This window comes from Patella vulgata, chromosome 4 (genome assembly GCF_932274485.2).
Source record: "Patella vulgata chromosome 4, xgPatVulg1.2, whole genome shotgun sequence".
Lineage (NCBI taxonomy): Eukaryota > Metazoa > Mollusca > Gastropoda > Patellidae > Patella > Patella vulgata.
The window spans coordinates 66,061,364-66,082,344 of record NC_065882.2 but is presented as its reverse complement, the minus strand read 5'-3'; the positions used below and the strand labels follow the sequence as shown (position 1 = coordinate 66,082,344).

General features: G+C 35.4%; 1 protein-coding gene across 5 annotated transcripts in view; it reads right to left on the bottom strand.

The window, feature by feature from the left end:
• The window catches only part of LOC126819468 (cAMP-dependent protein kinase catalytic subunit beta), a 161,324-nt gene that overhangs the window by 38,100 nt on the left and 102,243 nt on the right, over positions 1 to 20,981 (bottom strand). The gene's annotated exons all lie outside the window — the stretch shown is intronic.

Here is a 20,981-nt window from a genome sequence, read left to right as displayed (position 1 = left end):
GTCGGCATTAAAAAAATAAAAGACGTACTTAATCCAAGGTGAATATCTATAGCATAGCAAGATTTAAATCTTTATTTGTAAAGAAACTTATCCTAAATCTGAAAACACCTGTTTCAACTGAAAGCGATTGGCATCTTAATTGGATTTCACGTAACTTGGGTTCTATTATAGACATTACAGACATAATATTGCCCTGGGAATTTATAAACACACAACTAAAATACTAAAAAACACATTAAGATACTGAAATGTCTTACAATATTTCGCAATAATTTCTTATCAACAGCCTCCTTCATGGTTTAATACAATTAACTTGTCACTAAAATGAGGGGTCTAAATTTTTCAAATCGATACGGATTATTCGTTAATTTCACGTTCTAATATTGGTTTTAAAATAAATTTTATTTTCATTCCTTGCAATAATTTACATTATAACAAAACTGTTATGCATTTAAAAGATTCGATTTTAAATGAAATCATTACAAAGTATATCAGAAACTCAGGAATGCAACTTGCCAAATTATATGAATCATGCATATGGCACAATATGCCCCGAGAGAAATGTTTTGTTCTTAGGTTCCGATTTGACTTGATGATTAAGTAACAAAAGTCAGAAATAGCGCGAATATCGGAATCATGGCATGAAAGACGGATTGTTAGGAGCCGCCAGCTGATTTTCTGATCAACATTGAACGATATCGCCAAATCTAGTCTAATTCTGACACTCGTTCGGTACAACATAAATAGCCGTTGACAGGAAGATACGATTCTTTATACAATGGCGATAACGGCATGAGAGGGGGTTGCATGGAATCTAAATGGAACAGGCCTGATTTAGCAGTTAATAAATAGCTCTCCTTTATTGTAATCGGTGCAGAACAGTGTGCAGTTGATAGTTGGATTCGTTGTAATTGAACAGAAGCACTATTTAATATTTTAACAGAGCCACCTCCCCTAGAAGGAATCTGACATTATAACCAACATGCGATATATTTATAGATGTTCTCGACTAGCCTTATTTACTCCTACCGAGAAATACCGATCTGTCTTATTTCCCGTTCTTTAACAAGTCATCAATCAACGCAATTAGCTTTTGGCTAAGTTCAGTGCAGCCAATAAACTGGGAAATAAGAAGCTAAAAACGTATGTTATCTACTATTTACAGATGATCATGAACAATATTGAGGATGATGGTATTTTTTATAAAAAAAAAAAATAAAAAAAAAAGTAGTTAGCTGTAAATCCACAGAGCGTACACGAAAAAGGTCGGATATGCTTTGGTCTACTAGGTCTACAATGTGTCAGTAAACAGATATCAGATTTACACACATTCCTTTAAAGGAGAAATCATAGATTTCACAGAGTAACCGTTGGTTAACACCAGTTTAAATACACAAAATATACGTCCAAAGAAAATATACTTAATCAACTTGAATGAAAGTTTCAGCTGAGAAGAATTGGACAGTTTTATGCAATGAAGGAACATTGGCGTTGGCTTGGGGGTGGGGGTCTAATGCATTCTGTTTAGATCGTTCTACAGAAATGACTATCGAGGTACCGTGTAAGAACTGTCAACCACATAATAATGATTAAGGACACTGAAATATGTAATGCTTTGATAAAATCTAACACCGCTTCTGATAGCTGTTAGGTGTTAGCATCACGGTTTGTCTAATTCTTCTTCACAGAATAAACCCGTTTGATCGATTAAAAATACACCCGTAATGGCTCCTTTAAAAACGATTATAACAGATAGAAAATTTTTATTGTAAAATTATATGTTAGAAATGATTCAGGCATCATAACAGAATGCTATAACTATAAATCTGGAAACAATTATCTTAAAACATAAGAACCGCCAAATTTATTATCTTAAACATTCTTAAATATCCCAACTTAGATACGTATGTTGTTTTTCCTAAAGTCTAAAATCTAAATGTCCAGACCCCTCATTATTATGGTTGACATAAAGATAAGGAATATGGTTTAAAATAGTATATAATTCTATAAGTATATGAAGCTATAACGGGGCGGCTGAAATCAGCAAATACTTATCAATTCTCTTAAAAACTATTAAAATGTACAATATATATCTAATAATATACATGTATATGTATAAGCAATTCTCATCGTCTGAACTTCTGTTGAGCTGATTTTGAAAAATTGCCAATATAGAGAAGTAAGTTACAGAAACTTATCAATATAGAGCTAATAATGGTTATAACCGTTATAATTAGTTCTATAGCAACGCGAAAGCCATGTAAGAAAATTAACTCGTGTACGTTAATTATTCATATTCATTCCATTATATAACAGTTTATTAAGTATAATTATGAGAGCTCACATAGACCTGGAAAGATGCCTTATGATAACACACAAAAACTTGAAATTTGCTATATTATATGAAACTAATAACATATGGTTTCTCCTTCCTAATAGTCCGTTTTAAATTTAGACAACCACATGTTTATAGGACTCGTGCCTCCTAAGAATTCATTTTTAAAAATCATCAAAGAGCACATATCAATTGTATAATGTAAATAATTCTGGTTTAACTCTCTTGTCCTCTATAGTTTTCTTATATAAACAGGAAATATTTGGCATTGGGTCAGATCCAAGACAATTGAGAATAAACTGTATATATACATGTATATAAAAAACCCAACGATAATGTCTAAGATAAGCTGTCAAACGGTTACATCTAATGATAAACGATCTTTTTTTCATGATTTACATACAATCTTATAAATATATCCTTAAGATTCTCCTTATTTATTACTAAATATTCGAAAATAGACTTATAGATAAAATAAAATTCTGAAAATTACTTTGTTTTATCTGCCGGGTTTAATCTTCGTCGAAATGCCCATTAATGATTAGCTTAATGTTATAATTTAAAATATATTACCAATTAATGGCAAGGAGTCCCTATAGCTGGCCTTTCGGTCATTAGAAACTTTTCCATGACTTAGTTCTGCACTAATTTAGCCTAAAATGGATAAAAGGAAAGCAGCTCGTTTGGACCCACAGCTAACAGCCTTTGTTTATTTATAGCAAATGTCTAAATGTTTACCAAAAAATAGTAATAAAATATAATATATTGAGTACTCGCGTACTCTTTTCACAATCTAATTAGATCCTTGACTTCCAGGAACATTTTTTTGAGCATTTTATTGGCATCATGTTTAATTAACAGGGAACTAACTGAAAAATCCTTCGGCTTTCCTGTTCATGAAATTGACCCAGAAACAGAATCTGTTGGTTATTGAATTACACAGTAAAACTACACCAGCCTGTCTACTATATATCAGAAAAAATATCAAAGACCACAAGAACGTAATTGACCATCTTACAGAAAAGCTGCCTGTAGGCAGTTACCAATATGGTGATCTTAGTTGCCCCCAAGTGTTGATTAAAAACAAAATGTGTTGTTCAGTGACAACGTCATTGCTTAAATAGGTTATCCTGTTTTTCTATGGAACAATGTCAGGTTAATCCTTGAACATAAACTCAGGAAATAATAATAATTGGTACTATAAATATACATTGTCCGATATTAATGAATTTATTTATTTTTCGGCTCTGGATAACAAATCCCACGTTTTCCCCGATTCTATAATTAACACCATAATGTGCACAATTAATGTTCCAAATTTATACACATCTTTGGGCATAATAATTTATCTTGGGAAAAAAAATCCTGACAGATGAAAGGAATGAAGATCGAGCCTTTAAAAAAAACCATTACGTACATGTTTGTAGTCTGTTTGTTGTCCTTATTTATGTTGAATACAAGTATTGGATTTGCGTGTAAAAGCAATAGAGGATATAGCCAGGTTTACTGAACGTGCTTAACTTATGTTTTCATATTTATTTCTTTAAAACGATTTTGTCTCCTTCTTGTTCAAGAATGCTGGAATGGACCGAGAAGGAGTCTGCGAAAATGATAGGCTCGGGGGACCCCACAGAAGGTAATGTTCTCACATGGTTTGGTGGGGTTGGATGGCCGAATGGTTAGCACGTGCGCGCTGCGCTGTATCATATGGTCTGTCATTGAGTCAACTGGCGGGGTTTCGATTCCCCGGTTGTACGTGACAAGGAGTAGGGTCGTCTATCCCGAAATGACCTAGTTTGTGTCGAGTGGACGTTAAACCCCATTTCTCTCTCTCTCTCTCTCTCTCTCTCATATGGTTTGGGGGCCCTTTCAATCTTGATTAACGTCGTTTTTGATGAATTTGAAAGATTTTCAAAGGCTGCATTTGTGCACAAGCTAGATACATCAGGCTATAATCTAGAAAACACCATTGACATAGAATTTACACAATTTTCCCCCTTAACTCCTCGGCAGTGGGGGTCATGGTTCTCTTTAAGTGTTCTTAAAAATGATGTATTTTATGTTGTTTATATCTAAAAAAAAGACCTAAGTCTAAAAAGATAATAATAATTGATTCGAAACTATCACAATTAATTCTCTGAACCAAATTTTTAGAAGATACATATTATCACTATATGTTTATTTAATCATGTATTTTGACCTTTATATATATAGAAATAATGTTAGATAGATTAGGAAAGATTTGCGGTTCATTAACTTGTAGCATGTTATCCAAGGAGTATATATCGATTTATTGTTTCGTATCTAGGAATAAATTCTCGTACAAAAATCAAGTTATCTTCAAAGACAATATAAGGGGCATACTGTATCTTTCTTAAAAGTCCTAGTTTCCAGGGGGTCACAGAAAAGGGTTCGTGTGCACATCAAATTAGAAAGAAACGCCTATTAATCTTGTCTAAAAGTTTGAGCTCAAAATATTGGGCTCTTTTCAAATGATCACCCAAACAGTTCATTAGAGTTACGTATCCCTTTTTGGGGGGTGAGTGTGGCGAATGGGTGGGGTTACATGTACATACATGTATACCTGACAGGTTTCCATGACTCCACCAAACAAACGTCTTATCTCGGGATGTCTATATCTCTATAGGTGTACTTAATGGTAAATAAATCGGTACAACTGCGCTAGTAATCACTTTGCTTTCAAAGAAACAGAAACAACTGGATCAATCTGCTTATTTACAGATCTGAAAATCTCTGACGTCGTTGAGAAACCTGAATGTCGCTAACCGTCACAATAATTGACAGAAATGCTAAATCAACCCAATAGCAATATTTATCTGTTATCGATGGCGTATTGGCATCAGGTCTAATCTAAAGACAAACTAGTGGTTTCAATGTCTCTGTTTAAGTCTAACTTAATCATTGTCCAAGAAGCATGTCTTGTAAGGCTCGTACCTAAATGTATGGTCAACCTTTTACGGGCGCATTTCCAGACAGACATTATATTTTTTGGACCAGGACTGGTCGCTAACCGCTACTTATCTTGTTCATGTTGTTCTTGTTCTTGGGGTGACGCTCAAGTCAGTTCGACATAAAATCCAACAACATGGTCAGTTCCGTCCATTGTTACATGATTAACTTTTGAAAGGGCAGGTATACTTCTCAGAAAGCCTACGGGTAGACCCTGTTTTGATGTACTTCCGGAACAACTGGACACATTTAACAGTTTAAAGGGCTCTGGATATAATAAAAATAAACAGCCCACAGGGACCTGGTTGGTGAGGATCTCTCCTTGGAGACATTTTTGAAAAATTGGGTGTAAATTTTGATTTGTGGTACATATCTGACCCCGAGTTGACAAAACATTCTCAGACTTAAGTAAAGAATTTACTCAAAATTGTTCGCCTTATTTTAACTAAAATTATAACCTATTATAAACCTTTTGTTGTTTTAATGTATCAAATACATCAATAAAAAAACTATGCGCAAAGTTTTGTATTTCTGGATCAAAGATATTTTGTTAGTCCCGAAATGATCTAGTTTGTGTCGATTGGACGTTAAACCCCATTAATCTATCTCTATTTTTCTATTCAATAATAGACATACACGTCAAGTAAATGAAGTTTGATATTAAACTTGATATTAGTATATTTGACTGCAATCTGATTAAAATACAGATCTATATTCCTGTTCGTTTTTTTTATATACTTACGATGGCCTCTACTACATGCACTTGAAGATCTGACCAGTTGTAGTGTGAGGTCGCGTCGGGGGTTATACGAACGGCTTTTAACCTCTATGACGCCAGACATTAGATTAACCGTTCGTTTCGGAGGTTTTATGTCCACTTCCACCGAGGGTGATATCGTAGACGATATTTGGTTAACCAACCAGCGTTGATGTTTCTAGTGGCATACCTACATTTCCATACATTGCACACCAAGAACTCGCTGCAACAGACCGTTTCATTGGCTAATCCCTCACATCAACGATTATATAACAACTCTTCCAGATCCTAGTGTAGTAAAGACAAGTAAAACGAAATTTTTATCAATAAAAAACGAAAGGAAATAGGATCTACGTTTTAATCAGATTGATTTGACTATATACTTAGCCCGTCTTCATTAGCCCAGTTCGGAGCAGAACAAAAGGACGTTAAACCCCATTTCATTTCATTTCATTTCGTATACTTACACGATTTTTTCCGGTAAATGTTAGTAACTTAAACCTGTACAATAAAATTGCATTGGTTGATAATTAATTTAAGCCAAATTTCAGTCGCTTGTTTCTAGAATCGATTTAAAATACGCGTTCTTAAACATTAGACAAAACTTTGCATATCCAAAGCAGAAAATGTAATAAAACCATACACCAAGTTCCACCACTCTTCGAAAGACAGAGGACAATAACAAAATCTGCTAAAAATTCCAAAGATAAACTTATCTTTCCAATTTTCTGCCAACACCTGTTTCGAATATTTAATTACAGAAATCCCAAATATTTTTTTTATCCGGGATATTTGAGTTGTATATGTAAACTTCAATAATGGGTCAAATATTTCCATTTAATATTTGTTAAATCAAATTCTGTATTAAATAAACATGGGCATAACCAGTGGTCTTTCAAAGCTAAATCAAATAGTCTTATGGAAAGCAGAACTATTCAATATCTTTACAACGGTGAATAAGATAATTTGGGATTAATTTCAGTCAGACCTAAAAGAGTTATCTCCCTTTGGGCAACATGTACATAATTTTCGCGTGGACGGCTGTTAAATTGGCAGTGTAGATATCATAAATAACAGTAAAATAAAGGATATTTACTTTATTAAAGAATTTAAGATCCACAATAACCACTACAAAGTAAAATGTAGTTACTATATAAACAAGTAAAACGATAATTTAAAACGATAAATCACAAATCGATCATTATCAGTAGACAAAACACGTCATGTACTCCACTGGGAATAATGCGCTGTGATCCTACCTTTGAAAACAAGACTATAGATTTCTTTATTTCCGATGAATAAATTCTGCCAGACTACCACTCAGACGATAATGATTATACCCGATATGGACTCGGAAGTTCTGGCCTGTTCTTAATTTGCAAAGAAAACACCCGATTACAAAGAAACATTAATATTGATCAGATTCTTTCAATCAAAAATATCTGTATATATCATTTTATACCCTTTTTGAGAATATAATATTATATCTGACATAATAAAAAAAAATTAACCAAAGACAACTTCATAATTCTGGGTCCGCGAAGCATAAAAACTTATATGATTAGTTCTCAATTTTTCCAATAGACATGTTTGGACGAAGTACACAATAAGGCAAATGTTTAATGCTCTATGATGTGTTTTATTAAAAGTGGTTTCAGTTTCTGGTATGAAAGATAGATTGCCCGACACGGTAAGTCGTCCGGGTAGTCCATAAAAGTCGTTGCGTTGTGACTATAGGGACTAAAATGTCATCAATGGCATAAACTAATGAAGTATTTTCAAAATACGATAAACTTATTTCTATCGTTAACACAAACAGCACGATGTAACGTATGCATTTCAATTCAGTGGGACGATGTCTTCAGGGCGTCCTCGTACAGTAATCATCAGAAAGCACTGAAAATTAACATAAGAACACTATCAGTCGTATGACACTGTAGAACACGCACAATATAAGAGCATTAGGCCTGACAGTAATTCGAGGAATCCACTGATAACCCATAGACCCTATTCTTCTTTGTCTCCTGAATATTACACCGCATATATATTTTATATATTTATCAATCTAAAGAGTCCTCTGCACAAGCAGTTGTGGGGGTCACGGTGGCTAGTAGGTAAGACGCTCGCTAGTCTGGAGGTCGGGTGTTCGATCGCTGCATTGGCCGAGAAAGTTCATCCTGATGTTCTGGCGTAGTTTCCCGTTGTCAGTGACGCAGGACGGAGGGGCTGACAAGGACATCTATCGAGTCGTTCGGATGGGACGAAAAACCGAGGTCTCGTGTACGCATTGACAGTTGGAAATCGATATAAGAGTAGGCCGTAGTGCCGCTGTCCGGGCAAAATTTCCTTCATAGCGTATGCCCGTCTTCATTAGCCCAGTTCGGAACAGAACGTTAAATCCCATTTCATTTCATTTGTACAAGCAGTTGTGGACGGACGGACGGACATGGGTGACAATATACCCGGTCACATTAAAACCTGTGGATATACCAACTACGATATTTGAACACCTCGGCACTGAAACCAAATTATTCAGGTTTTGGAAAGAAATACTTATAAGAATTCTATAAATATCCAACGCATAATATCATAGATAAATGTTTATAAGCTTATTTTTAATACGCTATCTGGGCTGATATCTGTTTTAATGAACATTTACATACTCGTCAGACTTCATGAATATTTGGAAACCCGCCATATTCTAAAGTGACTCGGCCAACAACACCGACAGAAATCTACTTCAGCATCACTTTACTGTGGACATCGATCTGGCTCACTAGCCCATATTAACTTTGAAATCCCATGATTTTACGGAATAGCCTTACACCCCCGTCCGTTGAATCCTAAGTCGAACTGTTTCTATCCCTCAGAAATATCGTACGCCATGGTAATTAGAGGCTGAAGGGAGGGAATTCAGATTTTTTCTGTCTGAAAGCACCCCTTTAATATCCCATGTACTTGCATAACCATATCATGCTTCGCAGGGTTTACTTAGGCGTAACAATGTGTCGTTTGAGTTGTCTAGAAGGCTTCAACTACAGAAAAGGGAGATAATTCATAACTGTTCTCTCATAAAACCTCCCCTTTAATATGAGATGTACATGCATAACCAAATCATGCTTTGGAAGGTTTACTTATATCAAATAACATTTTCAAAATTAGGTGTAACGATTTTAATTTTACAGTGAATGCATTTCACTTTTTATAAGATAAAACAAACATTATGCAGTGTATATTTATCTAAAGTTATTTTGTAATTTTTGAGTTATTTCTATATTGAATTATAACAGACGTTTTCAGAACGTAGGTATTGTGCCAGGAAAATATGCTTGTATAATATATGCGATAATTAGATAGTCATATGTTTTAAAAGTCCTCATCTTACTCTTATGTAAATAATAAAGCATATTTCTATTTGTATATAGGTAATAACGATTCATGTTTACCACATTTCTACTTACATCAACATAAACTGTTAAAGTGGGAACGTGTTTGGGGGATGGAGGTCAGGTCGGGTCGTATCATTTATAACCAACTCAACGCCTGAAATGCAATAGATGCAACGCATTTGTGAACCGTGTTTGACGTAGCTTGGTATATCAATAGGAAATATTGATACTACTTTCAATTAAATATATTACCCCGAGCGTTAGCAACAAAAAATGGAAATCTTGAGTAACAAAATAGTGACACCGGATGGAAGATCTGTCCTACAGTGTACTCCCCTTTTAATAAGATAAGTGCGAGTAGTTTTTAATTCTAAGACCTCGAATTGGAACAGGTTGTCTTTTGTAATAATATAGGTAACTGTCTTTTTTTTAATCAACTTTGAATCCGAATAAGAAGTGAAGTGTGTCGTACACGAGGGAGGATATGTTTACTCTTTCTATCATACCTATAATACCACTTCTCATATTGGTTATACTTTTGTATATGAATAGAAACGAAATCATACTTTAATTGCTCTTTAAGAGGGGGGCGGGGGCATAGGGAATATGTTAGTCTTGACAGGTCCAGAGGGTCAATAAAGTAGCATAATGATGTTATGTCGAGGGTATAATTAAACCTAGTCAAAATAATCAAGCGTTAATTAGACGAGGCGGGGGGTAATAATAGAATAACGGTAGGAGTACTTAATATAATTACTAACAGAATTGGGTAAATATTCAGAACAGCATTCCACATTACAGTAACTGGTGAACAATATTTTAACGGCAACGATATAGCTAACATTATAAATACCTAACACAAAGTTTTCTTAACAAAATAAACCAAGAGCTTGGGTGTGAAGTGTAACTGGGTTACGCTACTTCTTATTTTGAGACCTGATTATTTTCATTTACTTTTTAACTACTTCTCACAATGCTAAGTGCCAAAGAATTTTTCGGCCGAGCTATCATTATATCGCATGTTTTTAGCTTTCGTTAAAACTGCTAAAGGACAATGATTTTAGATGCAGGCGATACATTGTGTAATTTTATTTTTAAGTAAATGTTTTGAGAGAGAGAGAGAGAGCGTATCTCAAAACCAAAGTAAGTTTAAGGTCCAACTGATGACTGATTATTATCGCCCGCATAAATCTTTAAAGGCGGACCCCCCCCCCCCCAAAAAAAAAACCCCAACATAAAACAAAAACAAAACCTACCCCCCCCCCCCAAAAAAAAAAACCCCAACATAAAACAAAAACAAAACCTTCAATAAATCTACAAACAAAATAAGAAGTCTAAAAAGGTGTTAATTGGGTCTTGTAAGTAATGTTCTTATTATTTATGGATGGAACTCGACTCTTTAAACTCTCAGAGGGTAAAAACCGATGAAGGGGGAAATATGTTTTTTTTAGTTCTTAAATATCAACTGGTTGAGTTTTGTTTGGAATTTCGCCCGTCAACAGGTGTTATAGAGATATCAGGTAGTATTCCACAGAAGGTGAAATTATTTACTAGATTCTAGCCAAGTTATAAAACTCAATTTCTGTTTACTTAAAAAATATGTTATTGAAAGAATATTATTTTTCACAAAGTTTTTATCACTCACAATCCATTAAAGTTAGAAAACATTGTTTTTGAACAACGGGGCCGGGGGGGGGGGGTATCTGGTGGTTTAATGTGTGCGCGTGAAATCACAAGGTCTGTCATTGAGTTAAGATTTCCCTGTCCGACCTCATGGGTATAGAATTTTTATAATCACAAAAAGCCCTTGAAAATATAGAATTGTTCGTATGTACTTACCGTATTGAAACCCTAGCGTGTGCTTAGCGTATAAGGATGCTTAAAAAAAATATTCTGCCTCGTGCGACCTTGCTTGAAAAGCATACAATCTGTGCCTAACGTACGTCTGCGCATGTCAGCGTTTGAGTGATATTTTTCAAACGCTGGCATACGCTAGTACGATACGCAATTGCCTAGTGTGACAATATACCAATCGTCAAGCGCCGTTCTACGTGTGTAACAGTAAAATCGTTAAATGTGTGTTGTGTTGGGGGTTTCTCCGGGAATATACTTTAATGTTATCTATGTACATTTAATTTGCAATGCATTCTATTTATATTTGTATATATTTTTGGCTACACCAAACTCTTTGCTTCGCTTGTAATAAAGTTCAAGTTCATCATGTTAAGTATGAAAATATCACAATAACACATTTCAGTGTATAAAGACATACATCGATTTTCAAAGGGATATAAAATATTTCTTAGAATGAGTAATCGAAAAGATCGATCGAGCCAAAAATCAGAGACCCTCTTCTCCGTTCGAATTTATGTAAAATATATCAGATAACAGAAACTTCGTGTAATCTAAATTTCAATAAACAAATTTTATACTGATTTCATAACTTGGCTGGTTATTGAAGAAAAAAAAAGAAAAAAAATATATACAGTTTTCCTCGCATGTCTATTCATGCGTGGGGATCACGTGGCTAAGTGGGTAAGACGCTAGCTCGCTAGCCTGGAGGTCGGGTGTTCGATCCCTGCATTGGCCGAGAAAGTTCATCCAGATTTTCCGGCGTGGTTCTCCATTGTCAGTGATGCAGGACGGAGGGCCTGACAAGGAAAGCTGTCTAGTCGTTCGGATGGGACGAAAAACCGAGGTCCCGTGTACACATTGGCGTGCACGTAAAAGATCCCTTGGCAGTTGGAATTCGATATAAGAGTAGGCCGTAGTGCTGCTGTCCGGGCAAAATGCTGCTGTCCGGGCAAAATTTCCCTCATAGCACACTGTATGGCGTATGCCCGTCTTCATTAGCCCAGGTTAGGAGCATAACAGTAGGACGTTAAACCCCATTTCATTTCATTTCTATTCATGCGAAATCGATATCAGGTTAAGTAGGAAAATACATCGATTTTCACAGTAATATAAAGTGACATTTCTAAGCACGAAATCAATATTTCGATTATCGATTCGATACATATCAACATGAGAATATCCATATTGATTTTTATAATGAAGCATAATATATCTTATAAATCACAATTTAGATATAATTTATTGAACTAATCAATATTTGACACTCCTTTCAATATATTTGGTCACTACCAATTAGTTTTTACAATTATTTAAAACGGAGCATGGCCGGACTATAGGGACGTTGACCGGGCTGCAGTCAGGGGCCCCAATAGTTCAAGCCCCTCCCCCACCCCACTCCCCCTAATTAGTTGTAAGTTTATTTTTTACAATAAATAAATATGTCATCTAATATGTTGTATATGTTTGTGCCAAGTACATCTATCTATTTGTCATAATGCCATGACATCCATAGCATTATAAACTTTTATCTATTTAAAACATATTGACATTAATCACAACGATAAAGGCACGACCCCGTTGTATGATTAACAAGAAGTTTTATAAACTGTCCATTAAAGGGGGGCAACTCCAATACGAACACAGACGCTTGACTTTTGTCTTCTTCGATATCATACCGTTCGTTGTCGATTAAAATAATTGTATATCATATTACATTTTTTTGGATTGCTTTATATTTACAATATACTTTTCAAAGATGAAATAATTTAAATAAAAATTTCGCTTTAAGGAAAACAATGTCCTTACCAATCACCAAGTTGTCGAAGATGAGATCACATATTTATCTACAGGCCTACATCTACCTTTTCGAAGATGCAAAATGTATACTTGCACTGTGTTATGTATGTACTTAAAACAATATACTAATAATAAGAGGGGGTAAGAGGAGATACGTAAAGTAAATCAATCTGGTATATATTGTAGATAAAGATAAGGTTATATATAGATAATAGTTTATTTTATCGACACGACCTTCCAAGTAAAGAAAGCCATGTGTGATTAGGGCAAGGATAGACTGTATATATATCTGTTTCTGATGTTGTGTTACATTTAAAATAAACCATCTCTTTATAGACTTCTATAGTACATGTCATTCTTCAGGCTCGTATGGCATATTCTCGTGGGTGGTCAATATAACAAACTTCAGAGAGAGAGAGAGAGAGAGAGAGAGAAAGAGAGAGACAGAGAGAGCGGTACTATCACATGATTCAATTTTATTTCAATAATTCGCATGCGAGTAGAGGTCCTTAGCAGTGGGAGGAAACCGGAGAACCCGGAGAAAACCCACGATGTTGGACAGCTGCACGGGAATCGAAACCACGCCACTTGAGTCTATGATACCTTATGACCTGGAGCGCACGCGTTAAACCACTCTAATTAAAATACAAATCTATATTTCGTTTCTATTTTAATCAGATTGGTGTTAAGCAATGGACAAAATTGTAGGAATGAATCGGGAGGAACATTCCTTCCACTCGGAGTTAACAATTTAATGTCACTTTGTTAATTAAAGTGCAATGTCCAAAGAATAATCATGCCAAGTCTTATGTAGATTCTATTCGAATTAACTATAATACTATGATGCTATATATATATATTAGTTTGGTTTTATATCAGTTTGTTTATGGTAGTTGGTTCTTTTACCGTTTCCATTAGCCTGGTCAGTTCAGAAAGTAGGACGTTAAAGCACCATTTTATTTGTTTATAGCAAGACACAGACTTAACCAATTCTTGTTTCAAAGTTAACTCTTAATATTATGATAATATATATATATAGAAACAACAACAATTCTGTTTTTTATACCCTTTGTTTCAGATCCGTTGGCACCCGGGATAACAAAATATTAATATTGTTAACTTTAAAATGTCATCATATGAATAATATTCCATGTCGTAAACTTTTGGATATAATCATATAAATAATTACAGATTGAACAAATATTAAGGATTCCCTTAGGGATCTTCTATAGTCCCCTGTTAATAACTCAATGCATATTTTTAGTGTTAACGTAGCATAAAAAACAAATGTAAACACTGAGTCTTACTAGGAAACGATTCGTTTCAAAACTCTCTCCCTCTCTCACTCTCTATCTCTCTCACGTACAGTTTGGATTCTAGTTTATATATGTCATCATATAGAATTCCTGGAATTACGAAATGGCATTAAATGCACTACCATTAAGACACATGCCGGCTTTAATTTGCATCGAAAGTATTGGGAACAAGACAGAATTCGTGATTCTATGTTTAAGTTTGTTACTAGAAAACAAGGCATGTCTTTGTTAATTGCAATTGTGTACAAGCATGTGGTGATGCAGACATACATCCAAAAGTTTTCACAGAAATTTGTTTCCTAATAAAAACAAAGGTAATCATTTGTAAGTTGATTTTGTCGTTACCTTTGTTACAACTGCGTGTGCAATTTTACTAATGCACTCGAATATTTATAGAAACCACTCATTGGCAATGCAATTCGTAATTCTCTAAATTATATTTAATTGAAGGAATACCTATAACGTCTAAATCCCTCGATGGACCATTTTAAATATGCCGAAAGCTTGATCACAAAATTACGGAATATTTACAGCAAGAACGACCCTGGCAAGTGGATAAGGCACTGGCGTACAAACAAGGAGATCGAGTATTCGAGACGGTTCTTCCGAATTTTCTGTGGTTTCTCCTTGTCAGAGATACAGTACGGATGGCCTATAGGAAAATATCCCCTTAGCAAACTGCATTCATATAGCCGAACTGGTGCCGAAAAATGTGAGTTAACCCCCATTTCATTTGCATTTACAGTGTACACGTACAAAGTTTGCAGGTAGTTTTGAAAGTCAGAACCTTCTTGATATTTATGGGTATTGAAAACTCAGTGTAACCGAAGAAAGTCCTTGTATAAAGAATGTTTAAGATAAAGGGAAAATAGAATTACTTTTATTTGGAAAGCGACCGACAGCAGTGTTATAAAAAGGGGTGCTACCATGATTACAGTAAACAGTGTATGTTTATTACCTACAAATTGACTTAAATACGGTAAACAAACAAAGCAATCAAAGACTATTGTTCTATATACGTGCTAGATGTCCAAATGAAGATGACTGATTATGGATGACAGTATTTTATTTAATTATATACACCGAGAAAAAATAAGACAACACCCCTATTTGAATATAGTACTAGTGTTTGCTCAGATTATGTGGCTATTAAACGACCAGTGAATTTTTCGCCATGACGCCATGTTCCAAGGGGGTTGGATGGCCGAATGGTTAGCACGCGCGCGCTGTATCATACGGTCTGTCATTGAGTCAACTGGCGGGGTTTCGATTCCCCGGTTGTACGTGACAAGGAGTAGGGTCGCCTGTCCAACCTCGTGGGTTTTCTCCGGGTCCTCCGGTTTCCTCCCACTGCTAAAGACCCCTACGTGCAAGCGAATTATTGAAATAAGATTAAACCATATGTTGGTCCCGAAATGACCTAGTTTGTGTCGAGTGGACGTTAAACCCCATTTCTCTCTCTCTTCAATGATGGCGTGCTCGGTACCATGCCAGTCCTACAGGGTTAGATTTATTTTACACGCACACCTGCAGATTTCATCAAGGTAACGAGATGTAAACTGGGGTAGGGCACTTGATTGTTGCCGAGGATTGTGGGTTAGCGTAAGGCTTAGGGCTAGGTCTTGGGTTAGGTTTAGCCCTGTTTATATCTCGCGACCTATGACGAAATCTGCAAGTGTGCATGTGAAATAGATCTACCAGTCGTGCGGCTTTTATGGTCACGTTACAGGAGCGGGTGTCTGATGCATCTCACCACCTTGACGAAATCTACAGGTGGCCTTAATATTTAGATCTGACCATCTTGTCGCTGTAGCAGAGGTCCCATTGTGAAATACAGACTTGTATCCGAAGTTCTCCACATTTTACAGTGATATTCATAGGAATGCATAAGCTATGACTTAATTTTGAGCATCTTAGTAACGTCACATTAATTGAAATTAAGTGCTGTCAGATAACCGGTCGGCGTACAAACGGCGATTTGATGATATATTTTCCTCAATGCAATGACTAATTTCTCAAACATTTTTTTCATGAGGAAGGGGTTCATGCTTTCCTTGCGCCGTAGGTCTGTTACGTGCTGCACCGGCAGCATTCACTGGTATATATGGAGGACAGAGTACGACAAAATTTTAATTTCCCTTTCGCGTATATTTCTTTGTGTAATAAATTTCTCTTGATGTCATTAACATTCCGGTGTTGCGATACATTTTTCTCTGTGTATATATTTTACATTGGAGCTCACTATTTGTATCAACTATTTTATCCACTGCAATGGCAAAATTCTGATTCAGTTTTATTATATATTTTACATTGAAGCTCACTTTTTGTCTCTAATATTTTATCCAAAGCAATGGAGAAATTTTGATTCAGTTTTATTAAACAGAAGTTAGTTCACTTTAAATTTGATGATGATGATATTCACAGACTGAACGTCTAAATATAACGTATCTTCTTTTTGCATCCTGCGACAGATGTGCAGTTAGATGTTTTTATTGTAAGCGTAAAATTAGATGATTGAGATGGCAAGATGTGTGTTTTTAGTTTAAAGTATTTAGATCAGTGTGTGACCTGTAATGAGGTTTCACGAGTATGGTAAGTTAATTGAAATGGATTATCTAGGCTAATGAAGACTGGCATGCGCAATGCAGTGTGCGGTGGGACCGCAGTGCCCCTGTCTACGCTTCGTCGAATTCCAATTGTCAAGGGTTCACTTCTTAGGCGCATGCCAACTTGTACACGAGATCTCAGGTTTTCATGCTACCCCAACGACTAGACGCTGTTCCTAGCAATGGGAAATCACCGGGATCGGACCTGGGACCTGGTTGGTGACCAGTGTCTCACTCTCAGTGTAGCGAAGACAAAATTGGGTTCCGTGGACAATTTTTAGACTAAAAACACATATTTGCAAATATATCCTATTTCCAAGGGTTATATTGTGAATGGCTGTCTTTTCCAGTGGCCAATGTATTCTGCATACCCCCTCTCATCGTATATAGACACTGTATAAACAGTATTGACACTAGTTTAGCGGAAGATGGTTACCCCAAAGGTACAAATGCAAACCTTCTAGCTAACCCTTAAAGATGCATTATATAAGAGCTAAATCTTCCTATTGCAGGTCTTTTTTTGTAGCTTCAAATGTTATGTAAACTATTTGACACTTATTAACATGACAAGCCCATAATCAAATCTCTAGGTCATCGGATAGCCGAGATTTTTAATGGATTAGAACACCTAGAGTTAGTCTCGGTTGTCAAGTGCTGTTACTACGATAATAAACCTCTTGTTAATCTCCCAACACCCATAACTTTGTTCCCAATACAATAATTGTACTTAAAACTTCAATGTATTCATTTTTCATTATCTATTTTTGAACTATTGTATGCCATTTCTTTATCTAAATCTTACATAATGCATCTTTAATGTGTATGTTAATTCAGTGGAACTCAAAAACGTCAATTCTAGATATGGTACGTAATTCTCTTTAGTCCATTTACTTTTCAGTACTTAAGAATCATTACCTATCTTTAGTGCCTGATTTAATTACATGTAGTTTTCAAGCTGAAGGGCATCAAACCAAATTGTTTTCTTGTAAACATAATTACTATTTCAACAGGACATCATATTACATAAACTGTTGAAACAATCAGTTACTCCTTACATCTTACAGATTGCTAATATACCTTGTCAAAAGCAAAACAACTGTCTATAGACTCGCCAAATAGAAAATCACGACTTTGGGTTCTTCTTGAATTAAATTATTACCCCCCACCCCACCCCCAAAAAACAACAACAACAAAAAACAAAGAATAAGAAGAAGACGAGAACAGTAAGCCTGTTAGCATCACGGCTCACGGGGTAAAACATTGTCCAGTAACTATACCTGTAACTAAACTATCATATTCTGATATTCTAAATCTATTTCTCGTATATTTAAAGATACATTATGGGAGATTAGATAACAAGCCGGCAGTTCTCACTATAATAGTTAAAAATAAGATAATGTAAAAGGAATTTGCTGAAAATTTCAGTCAAATTGATCCACTCTGAACCGAGATTTTAGCGATTGAATTTTCGGCCTAGCCTCGATCATCATTACTAAAGTCGTTACGATAAAAAACATAGTTTCGATTATTCATTTCATGATTAAATCATGAATGGAAGTCGAACAGCAAATCGGAACCTAATCCAATAAACATCGAGAGTTGATTATGGTCTGGATAAGTTAATAAATGTCTAATTAATAATTTAGATAACATTTCAGGTCTAAAGAAAGACCTGTAATAGGCAGATTTAGCTCTTGCATAATGTATGTTTAACCATAGAAATCTATGGTTTAACATAACTCCTTTCACGCAAAACCTAAATAACGAGAAATTCCTTTGATCACTTTTTCCTGTATCTCGTTCTGTAAGCATGTTCGAAATTTATTATCCAAAATTCTTTAATGTTCCTCCTTTTGCACTAATGAACAATTCTGCCAAGTTTTAAAATCTTTTAACGGGTATATATACCGTATTTTGCAACAATTAATTAATAATTTATATAACATTTAAAGGACAATATTGGTGCCAGTCATTATCACATATGTGATAGAGCTGGTTAAACACATTCCAAATATACTTTTAACACAGAGATCATTGCTGCAATAGCTAAGTAATACAGGTTTCCCGAACCGGAAGTGACGAACGCCAAAGGAAAACACGAGTCACCGCTCTATATAACTGACTGAAGCAACGAGTGATAACAGATACACGGCCGAATTTCTGCTCACTAATAATTCCTTCGAAGTATGTTTAACCAGCTCTAACACATATGTGATAATGACTGGCACCAATATTGTCCTTTAAGACCTAAAGAAAGACATGCAATACGCAAATTTATCTCTTGAATAAACGCCTAATTTAGTTTCAACTACCCATTTGTAAAGGGATCATCGTTATTCAATGTTTCTAGTTTAAGCCATCTCAGAGAGTTACTAGCCTATATATATCATTAGAGAATGTTAGATTTAATAAACAAAAATCTCACTTTTATGATTGCAGGAAGAGTAAATTAAAGATTAGCACGACTTGAGTTTTTATTAACTTATTGTTTACATTAGTTCTATTAAAGGAAACCACCTGTTTACATTCCTATTAGTAGATATTTTACTATCTCTATATTACAAAATGACTCCCAGTTTCTGATTTGTAATACTCATAATATATTTAAATTTAAATATAGATCTAGTGTTTTGTCTGCTGAACCAACAATATCAGCAGTAGGCATCAAATTATAGCACAAAATAGAGCAAATTCCTAGACATCAAGGAATACAATATGACGGTAAATGCAATTGTTGATTTAAGATGTTTGTTTGTTTTATTCATGCAGACATGAGAGAGAGAGAGAGAGAGAGAGAGAGAGAGAGAAATGAAATGAAATGGGGTTTAACGTCCTACTGTTCTGCTCCTAACCTGGGCTAATGAAGACGGGCATACACCATACAGTGTGCTGAGGGAATTTTTGTCCGGGCAGCGGCGCTACGGCCTACTCTTATATCGAATTCCAACTGCCAAGGGATCTTTTACGTGCACGCCCATATGTACACGGGACCTCGGTTTTTCGTCCCATCCGAACGACTAGACAGCTGTCCTTGTCAGGCCCTCCATCCTGCATCACTGACAAGGGGAAACCACGCCGTAAAATCTGAATGAACTTTTTCGGCCAATGCAGGGAACGAACAGCCGACCTCCAGGCTAGTGAGCCAGCGTCTTACCCACTTAGCCACGTGATCCCCAGAGAGAGAGATAGAGAGAGAGAAAGAGAGAAAGCACGAAGTTGAACAGGCTACAATCACTAGGCCACAAGTTAAGGTTACTAATAAATCACAACCATTTATCTCATCCGCAGAGGAAGGAAATCAACGAGTTGTGTTTATACAGGTAGTGATAGATAGCTTATCAACTTTCCCTGAACACAAAAACTATTTACAAACTTCAAAAGAAAGAGGCCAGAATTTTTTCATTATTTCATGGCATTTGTGTAATACACGTGACATCAAAATGGCGGATAAAAACTTAAATAAACATGCAGACGTAATAAAAGTCATATTTTTCTTATTGCCTGTCATCAACTTTATTTTCTTTTGGAAGTTCTGATTATAGACAACTAAAAATATGGTCTCCATGGAAACGAAGGTGATTTGCAGCAAGTATTTGTGAAGAACAGTCTTTACTTAACAGCTTCTATATTTATGTTAAAGAAACTCGTGGTCTCCATAACAAGCTCAATTCTATAATTGCTCATAACAGAATTCCATGGATGAAAGCAAAATTGCTTTAAAGACGGTAAAACCTATTATTGACTGGGTTCATACATATTTTGTAATAAATGGCTTCCGCTACACTGGTGATGTTTGTAAGTATTAAGCCAAAAACTTTGCAAAGGCTGACTATTAGTTAAAAAAAAAAAAAAGCCTTTTTTTCTATTCAAATACCATCAATTGCAGATGGATATTTAATAGTACTGTTTGTGACACTGTTTTTCTTTCACTGTACGAGGCAGAATATGGTGCCCATT